The sequence below is a fragment of the Eublepharis macularius genome, chromosome 19, assembly GCF_028583425.1.
Source record: "Eublepharis macularius isolate TG4126 chromosome 19, MPM_Emac_v1.0, whole genome shotgun sequence".
Classification (NCBI taxonomy): Eukaryota; Metazoa; Chordata; class Lepidosauria; order Squamata; family Eublepharidae; genus Eublepharis; species Eublepharis macularius.
Genome location: NC_072808.1, coordinates 18,004,266 through 18,017,224, shown reverse-complemented (window position 1 = coordinate 18,017,224; position 12,959 = coordinate 18,004,266). Strand labels below are relative to the sequence as shown.

Here is a 12,959-nt window from a genome sequence, read left to right as displayed (position 1 = left end):
TTTGGGTGAGCCAACACAGGACACGTGCACAGGCTAAGAATCCTTTAGCCATTGCCCTTCAACTCATACTTTTGGGCCACGCCCAGGCTAAGTAGACTGTGGATTTATTTGTATTTTTTGGATGGTAGCTGGAATTCAGCTGTGGTACCTGCATGGCACTGCGGTATTCAAACATTTTTAGGGCTGACTCAGAGCAACACTTCTTCAGCTCCTGCCCTCTGCTTAAAATTTATGACATTTTCATCATCTGGACGTGTGAGAAGGAAGCTCTCAAGAGATCCCACGAGGACTTCAACAGCTTTACCACCACAAACCTGAACTTGGGCCCATACACGGAACACATCCATTTCCTGGACACACCACTATGCCACTCTGCAATGGGCATACACAGGGCTTTTTTTCTGGAGAAAGAGGTGGTGGAACTCAGTGGGTTGTCCTCGGAAAAAATGGTCACATGGCTGGTGGCCCTGCCCCCTGATCTCCAGACAGAGGGGAGTTGAGATTGCCCTCCGCGCCACTCGGCGCGGAGGGCAATCTCAACTCCCCTCTGTCTGGAGATCGGGGGGCGGGGCCACCAGCCATGTGACCATTTTCAAGAGGTTCCGGAACTCTGTTCCACCGCATTCCCGCTGAAAAAAAGCCCTGGGCATACAGGCCTCTGACTGCCATATGGTTCCAGCAACAAACCTTAGCACATAAAACAATGCATAGCCTGCGTTCAAGCACAATGTTGCCATCACATTTGCTCCTGTCCCTCAGTCAGGGATTCTTGCCTGAAGAATTTACCACAGGCATTCTTGGGATTGCAATGCCCCATAATGAGGTAAAGAAAGAGAATGACAAAGCCAGGCTGGCACCCAGAGGCAGCATGTCACAAGACAGGCCTCCGAGAGATAACAGACCATCACTGGTTGTCATTTGCAGCCCCAGTTCAAAACCAGTCCAATGTATCATCAATTATCTGCAGCCCGTCCTAGATGATAATCTCTCACACACAGACCTTGGGGTGTTAGGCCTTTCCTTGCTCACAAACGCACCCCCCCAAACTTAAAACAGCTTCTTGCGTAGAATAACAAATGATCCAAGAGAAACACAAACCCTGCAACAAATTCAGATGCCAACTTTGTTCCCTGATACACTCACAGTGAAATCCTAAGGAAAGTTACTCCAGTCTAAGCTCACTAATTTTAATGAGCTTAGACTGGAGTTACTTTGCTTAGGATTCCACTGTCAGACAATACCATTACAGGACAAAACAACATAATCTCGGGTTCATCTGCTTGCTCAGCCTCCAAAATGATGTATGGCATCATGTGCCAATAATCCTCTTCTACTATCTCCATTGGACAAATAGGTCAGTCTACTAGAGATGGGCACAAATCAAAATACGAACCAAAATTCATGACGAACCAGGCCGGTTCGGGTTCATCAGATCCCATTTCTGATGAACCACCATGAACTTTAGGCTGGTTCGTTTGGTTCATTTTTTCATTTGTCACTGCAGACAGCCTGGTGCCGATCAATCAGTTTCCTAGGCAATAGGGGTGGACTTCCTGCAGACCTTCTTCTGGTCCGGAAGTGACCTTCTGCTGGCCCGTGACAATTTTCTGACCTGGATGTGATGTTTTCACGAACTAAATGAACTGGTTCGCGAACCGGGAGCAGATTCGTGAAAGTTCACGGTTCGTGAAATTTGACGAACCACAAACCACATGGTTCGTTTTTTTCTGGTTCATGCTCATCTCTAGTCACTACACAACAGACTAAATGGACCCAATACGATATCAAAAATTGCAACCTTCAAAAACCTATGGGAGAACATTTTAATATATTGGTTCAGATCTAAAAGTTTCTGTTCTCCTACAAAAAAAAAATCACAAAGGGAGAATCCAACAGGAAAGAACTGAATTAGAACTCATCAAGAGATAAAAGTCAGCTTTAATAAGAGACTTTCCTTATGCACTATAGATGCTAATAGCTCAACAAGATCTACTCTTTCGAGATGCTAATGGTTCTTCCTATCATGATGTACTATATTATTATATTGTACCATATTGTATTCCTTTACAGATGCTAGTTAATTTTCTTATGCTTCATACTGCTCCTTCCTTGACTAGACTCATCTGAACAGGGTTTCCTGCAGGTGCCACCCTGCACATGGGCAAAATCAACAGCAGCCCATACATGGGCTTTCTCTGTGGTGGCCCCTACCATGTGGAACAGCCTGCCTGAGGAGGTCAGGAGAGTCCTCAACCTCCTAGCTTTCTGCAAACGATGCAAAACCAAATTATTCAAAAAGGCTTTTGTATTGTAGGAAGGGGGTCTCAGATGCTTTGCTAATGAGTTAGGGACCATAGACTTACCACTATGTTGCCTTACGTACTACCTGTTGTCTTAAACATATGCTCCTATGAGCTACTTGTGCTTCATGCTGTCTAATGTCAGCCCTGGAATTGCTTATGTTCTGTTTCAGCATTTCTTCAACCCTGTATTGGATTTTTGCTAATGCTATGTCTTTGTAAACTTGTATTTATTAACTCTATGGCATTGCTTATGGAAATATCCTTGATACTGACTGTGCTAATCTCACACTGTGCAATCCATCTTGAGTCTCAGTGAGAAAGGCGGACTATAAATGACATAAATAAATAGATGCAATTTATCCTACTTGATTAGATTTTATTTATTCCATTTATTTATCCCAATCTTCTGTCTCACACCTAGATTTACAATAGTATTTTCAACAGCACATTCTCTGCTACAACCCTCCTTTTTCACACACCCCCTTCTGTGACTGGCTATAAAAGTCTCCGTAAAATGATTTCCCACTCCATATGCATCTGATGAAATGAGCTCTGACTCATGAAAGGTTATGCAGAAATAAACTTTGTTAGTCTTTAAGCAGACTTCCAGATGCTACCCATCTGGAATGTTCAGCTAGCTGTATGTGTTACTGACAACCATGCTAACTATACGGACTGTGACATGCGGCTTTTTTCCACGGGTGCAAGAGGGCTATACAGTAGTGAGTTGGTTGATCTGCGGGAAGACTGATAGGGGGTTGTGGATTTTTCTCCTTCTGGATTACATCACCTCTTAGTCCCTCCAGCTCTCTCATGGTGATAGAAGAGCAGGGCTTTTTTTCTGGGAAAAGAAGTGGTGGAACTCAGGACTGCACAATGACGTCGCTTTGGGTCAGCTGGAACAAAGGAGGAGTTTTTTAAAGTTTAAATTGCCCTCGGCGAAAACGGTCACATGGCCAGTGGCCCCGCCCCCTGATCTCCAGACAGAGGGGAGTTTAGATTGCCCTCCGCACTGAGTGGCACGGAGGGCAATCTAAACTCCCCTGTGTCTGGAGATCAGGGGGAGGGGCCACCGGCCATGTGACCATTTTCAAGAGGTGCTGGAACTCCATTCCACAGCATTCCAGCTGAAAAAAAGCCCTGGAAAAGAGTAAAAAAAATGTGCCTTATGACAACCCCTTAGGGGATTTTCAAGACAAGAAAAGAGCAGAGGTAGTTTGTCGTAGTCTCTGTGTAGCCAACTCTGGACTTCCTCGGCAGTCTCTCATCCAAGTACTAACCACGGCTGAGCTTGCTTTATTTCCAAGATCTGGACATATTTGAAAGATGCATACAGTTTGGATAGTTAGATGGGTAGCCGTGTTGGTCTGCAGCAGAAGAGCAGGATTTTCATTCAGTGGCACCTTGGAGACCAACAAGATTTCCAGCGTGTAAGCTTTCGAGAGTCACTAAAGTGCCACTGCACATACAATTTGAAAGATGTAGGTAAAACATACAACTTGAAAGGTGCAGGACATATTTTGAAATCCTATACAAAATGAACAAACATACTTTTAATAATTTAATAACGAAAACAAATGTGGGTACAGGATTAAGGGCAAGGACTCCCAAGAACAGATGTGTGTGTGGGGTGTGTGTGTGTGTGTGTGTGTGTGTTCTGGCTGCCACAGAAAGGGGAGAGGCAGCAACAATCACATTTTGTGAGTAGAAAAGAACTAGAGTCCAGTAGCACCTATAAGACTGGACTGAAGAAGTGAGCTGTGACTCACGAAAGCTTACTTAGTCATATAAGTGCTACCAAACTCTTGCTATTTTCTACTGCTACAGACAGACTAACATGGCTACCCATCTATTTTGTGATTAGAAATCCTCATGTCCATGGAAAAGTCTAGCCTGGATCCAAGCCTGTGATTCTAGCTGGGAAGTCATCAAGAAATCTTGGAGGGGGTTTAGTTAGTAGGCAGATAGTTGGATAGAGAGAGGTAATTTGTTTCACTGCAACTTCTGAAGCAGATAAATCATTAAGGCAGATGCTTATATTATAGGTGACACTTCGGACTTGGCGCTGGGAGCACTTCAAAATGGGATGTCTATACAAAGAAAAAAAAGATTAAATCTGAACTCATACTTCCCATGTTTGGTCCTTCCCCTTTGTTATCTGTAGAGCTCATCTGAATAAGAAGAAGTTGGCTTCATACTTATCTAATCAAAGGCATAAACAACATTGATCCAACCAACACCAGTGTGGTGTAGGAGCTAAAGTGATTACTAGGATCTGGGATCTGCTCTACTGTGGAAGCTTGGTGGGTGACCTTAGGTCAGCCACACATTTTCAGCTTAGCCTACCTCACAGGATTGTTGTGAGGATAAACTTGGAGGAAGGTAGAATAATGTAACTGCTTTGGGTCCTCATTGGGGAGACACAGTGGAGTAAATAAATATAAAGACACAACTAAGTGGAGATCAACAGCTGCTCCCATCAGCACAACCAAAGGTCTTGTTTTCTACTGGAGAGGGAAGCCTCTACTGGTTAGATGGGTGGTGTGAAGCCTCATGTAACTAAATGCTCCTCCAAACCAAAAGTCTTGCACATAGAAAATGAGTATGTCAGGGAAGAAGCTTTGCCAGGATTCTTCAACCCGACATATCTCTCATATTCAGGGAAATCACTTTGCGGAGCAATACCCCAGGGCCGTTTTCACACTACTAACCTGCTTCTGTAACGTTGCGAAATGTTGTGCAAAAAACACGGAAGATAGCATCTTCTTGCGAGAGTTTTGCACAACATCACGCAAAACTCTTGCGAGAAGACGCTATCTTCCGCATTTTTTGCGCAACGTTTCACAACATTACAGAAGCAGTAGTGTGAAAACGGCCCAGGTTTAGCACCTCAAAGAGTAGCACTAGATGCAAACTGGCCTTGGGGTGATCAATGCACAATCGATTCATACCTCAATTTCTCCTTTTCATCTAATACAGGTGAGATGATAGAGCTTGGAAACCACAACCTGGAGTCTGTCATGGGCTAGATAAGAACTGAATAAATGAAAGGGAGCTGGTCTACAATCAAGTTAGTCCCAGTTGTGTCTTTAAGATCATACTACAAAGCTCAATCGAGATGGAATGGAAGTGTTTGGGGGAGGGGGGTGCGGGGCTTGTTCAGCCCTGTGGCTGGTATTCAACCAATTCCGAACAAGGTTGTCCTTTCCCTCAAATACCGGGGTCACCGTTTAGGGGATATTTTTTGGAACCAGCTTTGCATATGGAAGAGTGGACCACAATTGTCCACATTTTGGTGACATCCAGACTTTGAAACTGCCATGCCCTTCAATTGATCCAGAATTCTGTGGCCTGGATGTCAACTTGGGCGATCATTTTCTCTGATTGACAGTATCCACACTACCTCGGCGCGTCCTGGTGTTGCACTAAATGTTTAAACGATTCAGAAATCGCACTTGAAAGACACTATTCTAACGGGTGTTTAGCGAACATTTAGTGCAAAACCGGGACGCGCAGAGGTAGTGTGGATTCAGCCTAGGTGAAAGCTGACCTTTTTAACCTGACTTTGTATTGTTGGAATTAGATTTTTCTTTTTCTTTCTTTCTTTCTTTCTTTCTTTCTTTCTTTCTTTCTTTCTTTCTTTCTTTCTTTCTTTCTTTCTTTCTTTCTTTCTTTCTTTCTTTCTTTCTTTCTTTCTTTCTCTCTCTCTCTCTCTCTCTCTCTCTCTCTCTCTCTCCTTCCTTCCTTCCTTCCTTCCTTCCTTCCTTCCTTCCTTCCTTCCTTCCTATTGTAGTCATATTGAATGGTGTTTTATGGTCCTAATATTGTAATTATAATAGGCTCCTTATATCTGCAAAATTGCCTCTTTCCCCATGTTCCACCACGGCAGCCTCGCTCATCTGAACAGGGCCTTCTGCAGATACCACCCTGCAGCTGGGCAACATCAACACCTGCCTGTACATGTGCTTTCTCTGTGGTAGCCCCCACCTTATGGAATGGCCTGCCTGAGGAGGTCAGGAAACCCCCCCCCCATCCTCCTAGCTTTCTGCAAACTATACAAGACTAAATTATTCAGGAGGGCTTTCTACTCCGATGATAAGGCTGTATCATAAGAAATGGCTCAAAGAGATATTGGATACTGTCTGCTGGTGTAGATAGGCTCCTACTGGGTAGTTTGACATTGCTGAAGATACCACGTTAATTGAAAATGAAATCCTGCCCTCAAATCATAATTGACTTATGGCAACATCTGCTGGTCTTCATTGTAGGTCTCCCATCCAATTACTAACCCTGCTTAGTTTCTGAGATGTGACGAGATCAGGCTCACCTGGGCTATCCAGGTTAGGGCTATTTATTTATTCTTGGCTCAAGAAGAAATAACAGACTGCTCCCATTGAGACATGGCCTGGAGTTCTCCTGGAATTACCCTTGATCTCCAGGGGATCAGTTCCCCTGGAGTAAATGGCAGCTTTGGAGGGGGGACTGTATGGTATGCCATAAAGTCTGGGAGAATAGGAGTGACATCACATCTCCTCTGATGTCCCTCTCCTCCCAAATTCCACACTCTCCAGGCAATGCCCGAAATTTCCAGGAATTTCTCAAGTCAGAGTTGGCAACCCTACCTCCAGTGGTGTCTCCCTGTAAACAAAACACTACATCCTTTCCCAATCTCCTTACAGACAGGAGTTCTGATATTCCGAAAGACTGCTCTTGACTCACAGCTCGGCGCTGGAGCCGCTCTGCAGCACCCAAACCATGTGCCTTCAGCAGCAGGCCTACCGGAATCCAATTGCAGGAATGAATAAAATATATAACGATCAGAAACCAGGTGGATCCCAAATAAACATCTCAAGGATCCCTCTACAATGCACCACACAATCTTGCAGCAATAAACAAGTGGATTTGTCCAAGCTTCCACAACCGGATAGTTTTCTTTGTGGCAGCCCTTGTCTAACTTGGAAAGAAAGAAACAAAACACGACTGGAAAGAAGAAGACCTTCTTTTAAAAAGAGAAAAATAACACTTGAGAAAGATCTGATGAAGCTTCAGTTCTAAGAAGAGAAGCAAGGCCTTTGTTTTTTGTTTTTGACTGCCTGTGCAAATAGATGTCTGCTGGGCCTCAGGGCCAAACTACACATTCGGGTTTTTGATGAGTTGCGTCTGGATTCTCAGGACCCAACTCCTTTTCCCTGCAGCCGCACAGCAGCTGCAGTGGAATGGCTTTTTAAAAACAAGGGAGAGCCCAAAAGGGCTAAGAACACTTCCACAGGGGAAGGAAGGGCTCCCGCCTCAGGCACAAGTCATTTTGCTATGTAAAAACAGCACTGCGGAGAGGGAGTTATTTCCCCTGATTTTGCTGCTCTGTGTGTGTAATTTGGCCCTCAGGAAGGTGGAGCCACTGGAAAGATTAAGCCACTCTAAAATTATAGTAAATGCCACAGGAATACTGTTTTGACCACTTCCCTGTGGCAATTATGCATGCCTTGGCATAACTGGGAGCTCATATAGATAGGCTTTCTGTAATTTGTAATGAACCAAAGTTTATTGTAAGTAGGGTTGCCAGCCTCCAGGTAGTGGCGGGAGATCTCCCGGAATTACAACTGGTCTCCAGGCTACAGAGATCAGTTCACCAGGAGAAAATGGCTACTTTGGGAGGAATTATGCCATGGAATTATGCCATGCCGAGGTCCTTTCTCTCCCCAAACCCCACTTTCTCCACGTTTCACTCCCCAGATCTCCAGGAATTTCCCAACTTGGAGCTGGCAACCCTAATTGTAACAGCACACCAGGGCCGATTCCAGATGACTAACCTTAAGGTGCTTCATGCCGCCCTCTTCCGGATCCCGACGGGGAAAATGCGAAATATCGTGCAAAACTTGCGCGGGGAAATGCGATATTTCGCATTTTCCCCGTCGCGATCTGGAAGAGGGCGGCATGAAGCGCCTTAAGGTTAGTCATCTGGAATCGGCCCAGTTTTCAAGTTACACAGAAATCTTTATCCTGCAAATTGGTTCATTCTCAGTGACACAAGACGAGGGAACAAGCTGGCAAGATATGCAGCTGTTTTCACATTACTTGAGTGTAATTATTTTTCATTGCTTTAGTTTCCTTACTTTAGTGGCCTAGTCACAAAATTAGTTTATTCTTTGTACATCCAGTTACTTCATAATGCATTGGCCAGTAGGAGGTTACTAGCAGGCAGGTAGACAAGAGTTAAGACGGTAGGAACAAAACTTATTTGAACTAGGGTTGCCAACTCCAAGTTGGGAACTTCCTGGAGATCTGGGAGAGAAACATGGAGAAAGTGGGGTTTGGGGAGGGAAAGGACCTTGGCATGGCATAATTCCATAGCGTCCACCCCCCAAAATAGCCATGTTCTCCAGGTGAACTGATCTCTGTGGCCTGGGGACCAGTTGTAATTCTGGGAGCTCTCCAGCCACCACCTGGAGGCTGGCAACCCTAATTTGAACACTAAGTTAATTTTTCTCAGCAGGTCTTTTATTTTGCCTGAAGCAACCAAAAAAAAAAAACCCTCTACACCAGTAGAAAACTATCTTTCCCACAATGCTATGGAACTAAAGTGGCAACATAGCAAAAGTTCAGAATTCCAGCTTGATTGCCCCTTCGGAGGGATGCTCCAGGTTGCTTAAAGGCTTACCCCAGGAGAGCCGGGCATGGAATAGCCTTGCTTTCTCACAGTGCATTTTAGATCTCTGAATGGCCAACAAAGGAAAATAATTTCCCCTAATTATATGGTACATATAGGAGAAGGCAGGCTGTCCTGTCTTTTGGAGGGAAGTGCTCTCTTTCCCCACTCATTATCCTCGTGATCTTTTATCTCTGTGGCTGTACTCCTAAAGCTGTGTGCGTGTGCATATGTATGCGTATGGGGGTGGCAGGGGTCTCTCGGAGCGGGGTCTCTCACTGGAGACATGCTACTGCCCGCCAGAGGCACATCCTGCCAAACCATGCCTTATATAGAACCAGCCTATGAAGAAACCCCAAAACTGACCATATATGGCAAGCATGTTGCTGCCCTCCGACTCCTGCAGCCGAGAGGAGATTGCTGGCCAGGACAGGAGCTGAAGAATGCAGCTCTGGAAGGGAGGGAAGAGACAGGCTGGACTTTGTGTGACTCGGCGGGCTCGTCAGCTCCAGGAGAAGCCGGGTGCAAAGCTGCCTGAGGATGGGGCAGAAGACGGCGTTCCCTAATCAAGATCAGCCCTACACATTTGGCCATCCTGAGATGGCATGAGCAGTGTTGCTGAAGATGACAGCGTGCAACTTCAACTGGAGGGTTAAGTGCCAGCATGCTCTCAGCCTGGCACAGGATCCGGTGGGGTCCTCTCCTCTCCAATTCCACAGACCCCGGCCCTGAAAAAAGCTCCTGCTCCTTCATCCAGCAGGGAACAAAGCCAACTAGGGTGGTGGGAGCAACGAGAGTTCAGTAGCAACGCATCTCCTTTTGCCCTTAAAGCTTGGGGGGGAGGGGTTAGCAAGAACAAAAAGGAGTAATGTGCCCCCTTAAAGGCTAACAATTTCATTGAAACAGAAGCTTGTGTGGGCTGAAGCCCACTTCATTAGATTCATGCAGTGGAAACTCAGTCAGCAGCAGAAATATATATACACCAGAGGGAAGGAAAACCAGACGTAGACCCAGTAGCATGGGTTAAAAGGCCACCTTGCATTCCATGATCTTATTCTTCATGATTTATGCAGTACGTCCATCTTTCCCACAATTTCTATGGAACTAAAGCGGCAACATAGCAAATGTTTAGTATTCCAGCTTGACTGCCTCAGTGGAGGGATGCTTCACATTGTTTAAATGCTTCAGAAGGCATAAGACTCTCTTTTTTGTTTGCTTTTAGATCTCTATATTTTTTAAAAATTATTTATAGTTCGCCTTTTTCACTGAGGGCCAAGCTACACGTGACAGCAAGTGGATCGAGTAGAGCGCAAGTGGAGGGCAAGTGAACAGGGAGAAATACACTTGCCACTCAAGTGTCTTTCATCACTTGTAGCTTGGCCCTGAGACTCAAGTCAGGGATTGGGGGGACGGTTGTACCCTTCAGAAGTAGCAGTGACAAAATCTCATATGACCTAGAAAGTTCCCTCAGTACCTGACGCAATGAGGGCATGAAACACAGGGCCAACTCAAGATGTTTTGGCACCTGAGGCAGCTTGTTTCTCCACTATCACACCAGTTCCCTACCTGGCAAGTCTCCAGTAACAAGCCTCAACCGAATCGAAGAGCAGGAGGTTCGATTTTTGCTTTGAGGAGTCTTGTTGAGGAAAAATTGTGCCCCCCCCCCGGTGTCCATATGACCCGTCTCCTATTCTGCCATCCTTAATGGCACCCAAAAGCGGCCCCTTGAGGAAGCTGCCTTGTTTCTGCAGCAGGGCTGAGAATGGCATGGAGGGATTTTGCCTCCAGGCCTGTAACCTAAGATGGCTGCCCCATCTTTTCAGAGCAAACTGGTCTGTGTTGAAGCAAGAGTGGCCTAACTTACATGGATACCTCCCCTGGAAGAGAATCCCTTCCTTCATCATGAACTGTGTGAATGGACTGACCCAAGCCCATGGTCAGAATTTTGGCCAAAAGGGTGGGAAGCTAGTACCGAGCATTGAAGTAGGACCCCAAAAGCCACTCTCTCATTCCCAGACACTTCTTTTGGATTGAATTCCATGGAATTCAGAGGGTTGGAACTAAAGGAGATAAACCGGTCTCCAGCAGGTTTTTAAAAAATTACTAAAATAGTAGGGGCCTGATCCAGTTCAGCGATGGTGATGGTTACGGCTTAATTGAACCCCGCACCATTCCCTCAGCCTCCAGTTCCTGGAGCCGGTCTTTGCCCAGTTGAGAGAAATCTGCAGGTTGCCTGTATGATGCAGGTTCACTTTCCTAAACAGAACAAGTCACAACTCCAGGTGGAGTGGAGGCTACTTGAGGGTAGGAAAGTAGCACAGGAGGACAGAGTTTAACCCCCCACCATTCCCACCACAGTCCCAATTTGATCATTCCACCTGCCCGCCCGCCCCCACCCCCCAGGAGGGGGAAGGCTGCTATTTAACCAGTTAAAAATATTTCTGCAGATTTCCCACCATCTCACCTGGCTTGGTCCAAAAGGTAAAAATGGGGGGAAATACGGAAAGTGTTAAGAGGAATTTGTATCAGGAAAATCAGGGAAGTCACTAGTCTGGTGGGACAGTTGAGGCAGATTCTTGTAAAGGCCCAGCATGTCGGGTGGGGTTATAGGAGGTGTGTGTGTGGGGGGGGGGTCCGAATCACACATCTTCTGACTGTGGGGACTTTCACACGTAATGGTGGCTGGAAGGTGGAGCAGAATGAACAGTAGCCAGACTTTTGCATACATTCATTCAGTTACTTCATTTATACGCCACTTTTCTCCCCAAAGTAGCAGAGAATATCATTCTCTTCTCCATTTTATCCTCCCAGGGTTACTAAGGTGAGGCTGAGAGTGTGTGACAGAGAGGGCGTCTGAAGAAGGGAGCTTTGGTTCTCAAAAGCTTACACCCTGAAAATCTTGTTGGTTTCTAAGGTGCCACCGGATGAAAATCCTGCTGTTCTACTGCAGTCCGGGACGGCTACTGGGCCTGACCAAAAGTGTGTTAGGCTGAGAGTGTATGATGTCGCGCAAAACTCGTGCGAGAAAACACGATCTTCCGCATTTTTTCCTGCATGTTCCGCAACGTTCTGGCTTCAGGTAAGCTGTGCGGAATCGGCCCCTGTCTCAATTCTAGCCTAGTCTTACTTTGAGAGATGGTAGAGTGATGTAGCTGAGGGCCAAAACAAGCCTCACCAAGATCACAGGTCTCCATGCACCTGCCAAAGGTAAATTGCTTGTGTGCCTATCCCTGATTCGGATTGCAACTGCACAGGGAAGGGGAGAAGCAATTTCATCTTTCGATGCCCTTCCAGTTTCACTCACCAGAAATGGACTGCCCGTGTGTTCTTAGAGATTTAAAGGGGGGGAAACGTCCTTTGTTTTTTCTCCCATAAAATGCTAATAACAACGATAGGAACACTAGTTAAAAGGTTTAAATACCCCTCTCCCATTTGGAACCCAGTTAAAAGGTTTAAATATTCCTCTCCCATTCGGAACTCAGTTAAAAGGTTTAAATACTTCTCTCTCATTCAGAACCCAGTTAAAAGGTTTAAATGACCCTTTCCCATTCAGAGCCCGGTTAAAAGTGTTAAATACCCGTCTCCCATTCCTGTGTGGCCCCAATTCGTATCATGGCTTTTCTTTTGCAGATTAAGAGAGAGAGAGCTCTCCAGAGCATCTGTTTTGGCCCCAAAGGTAGAAGTCAAATCGCACCCCATGTCCTTCAGCAAGCAACTGTTTTTCCTGCCTCAGCTCTCCCATGTGCAAAATGGGAAGAAGAGGAAGAGCTCATCTTTCAGGGCTGTTGTAAAGATTACCAAGGTGGAAACACTTTGACCTAAGCACCTGCTGCATATCACTGGATTCTTCGTACAGGCACAGGCTGGTTATTGGACTTAATATGTCCCTTCCCACCTGCCAGTTCACACTGCCCTCTTCTCTCAAATTTATTCTACTTTCTCAAGACCCAAGCTTTCAAGCATATAAGACTGTCGCAGAGCAGATCATGTGAAGTTCTAAGTGCCTGAAA

At 45.7% G+C, this 12,959-nt stretch overlaps 1 protein-coding gene across 1 annotated transcript in view; it reads right to left on the bottom strand.

The window, feature by feature from the left end:
• Positions 1–12,959, bottom strand: part of CNN1 (calponin 1) — a 35,901-nt gene that overhangs the window by 22,256 nt on the left and 686 nt on the right. The window lies entirely within an intron of this gene.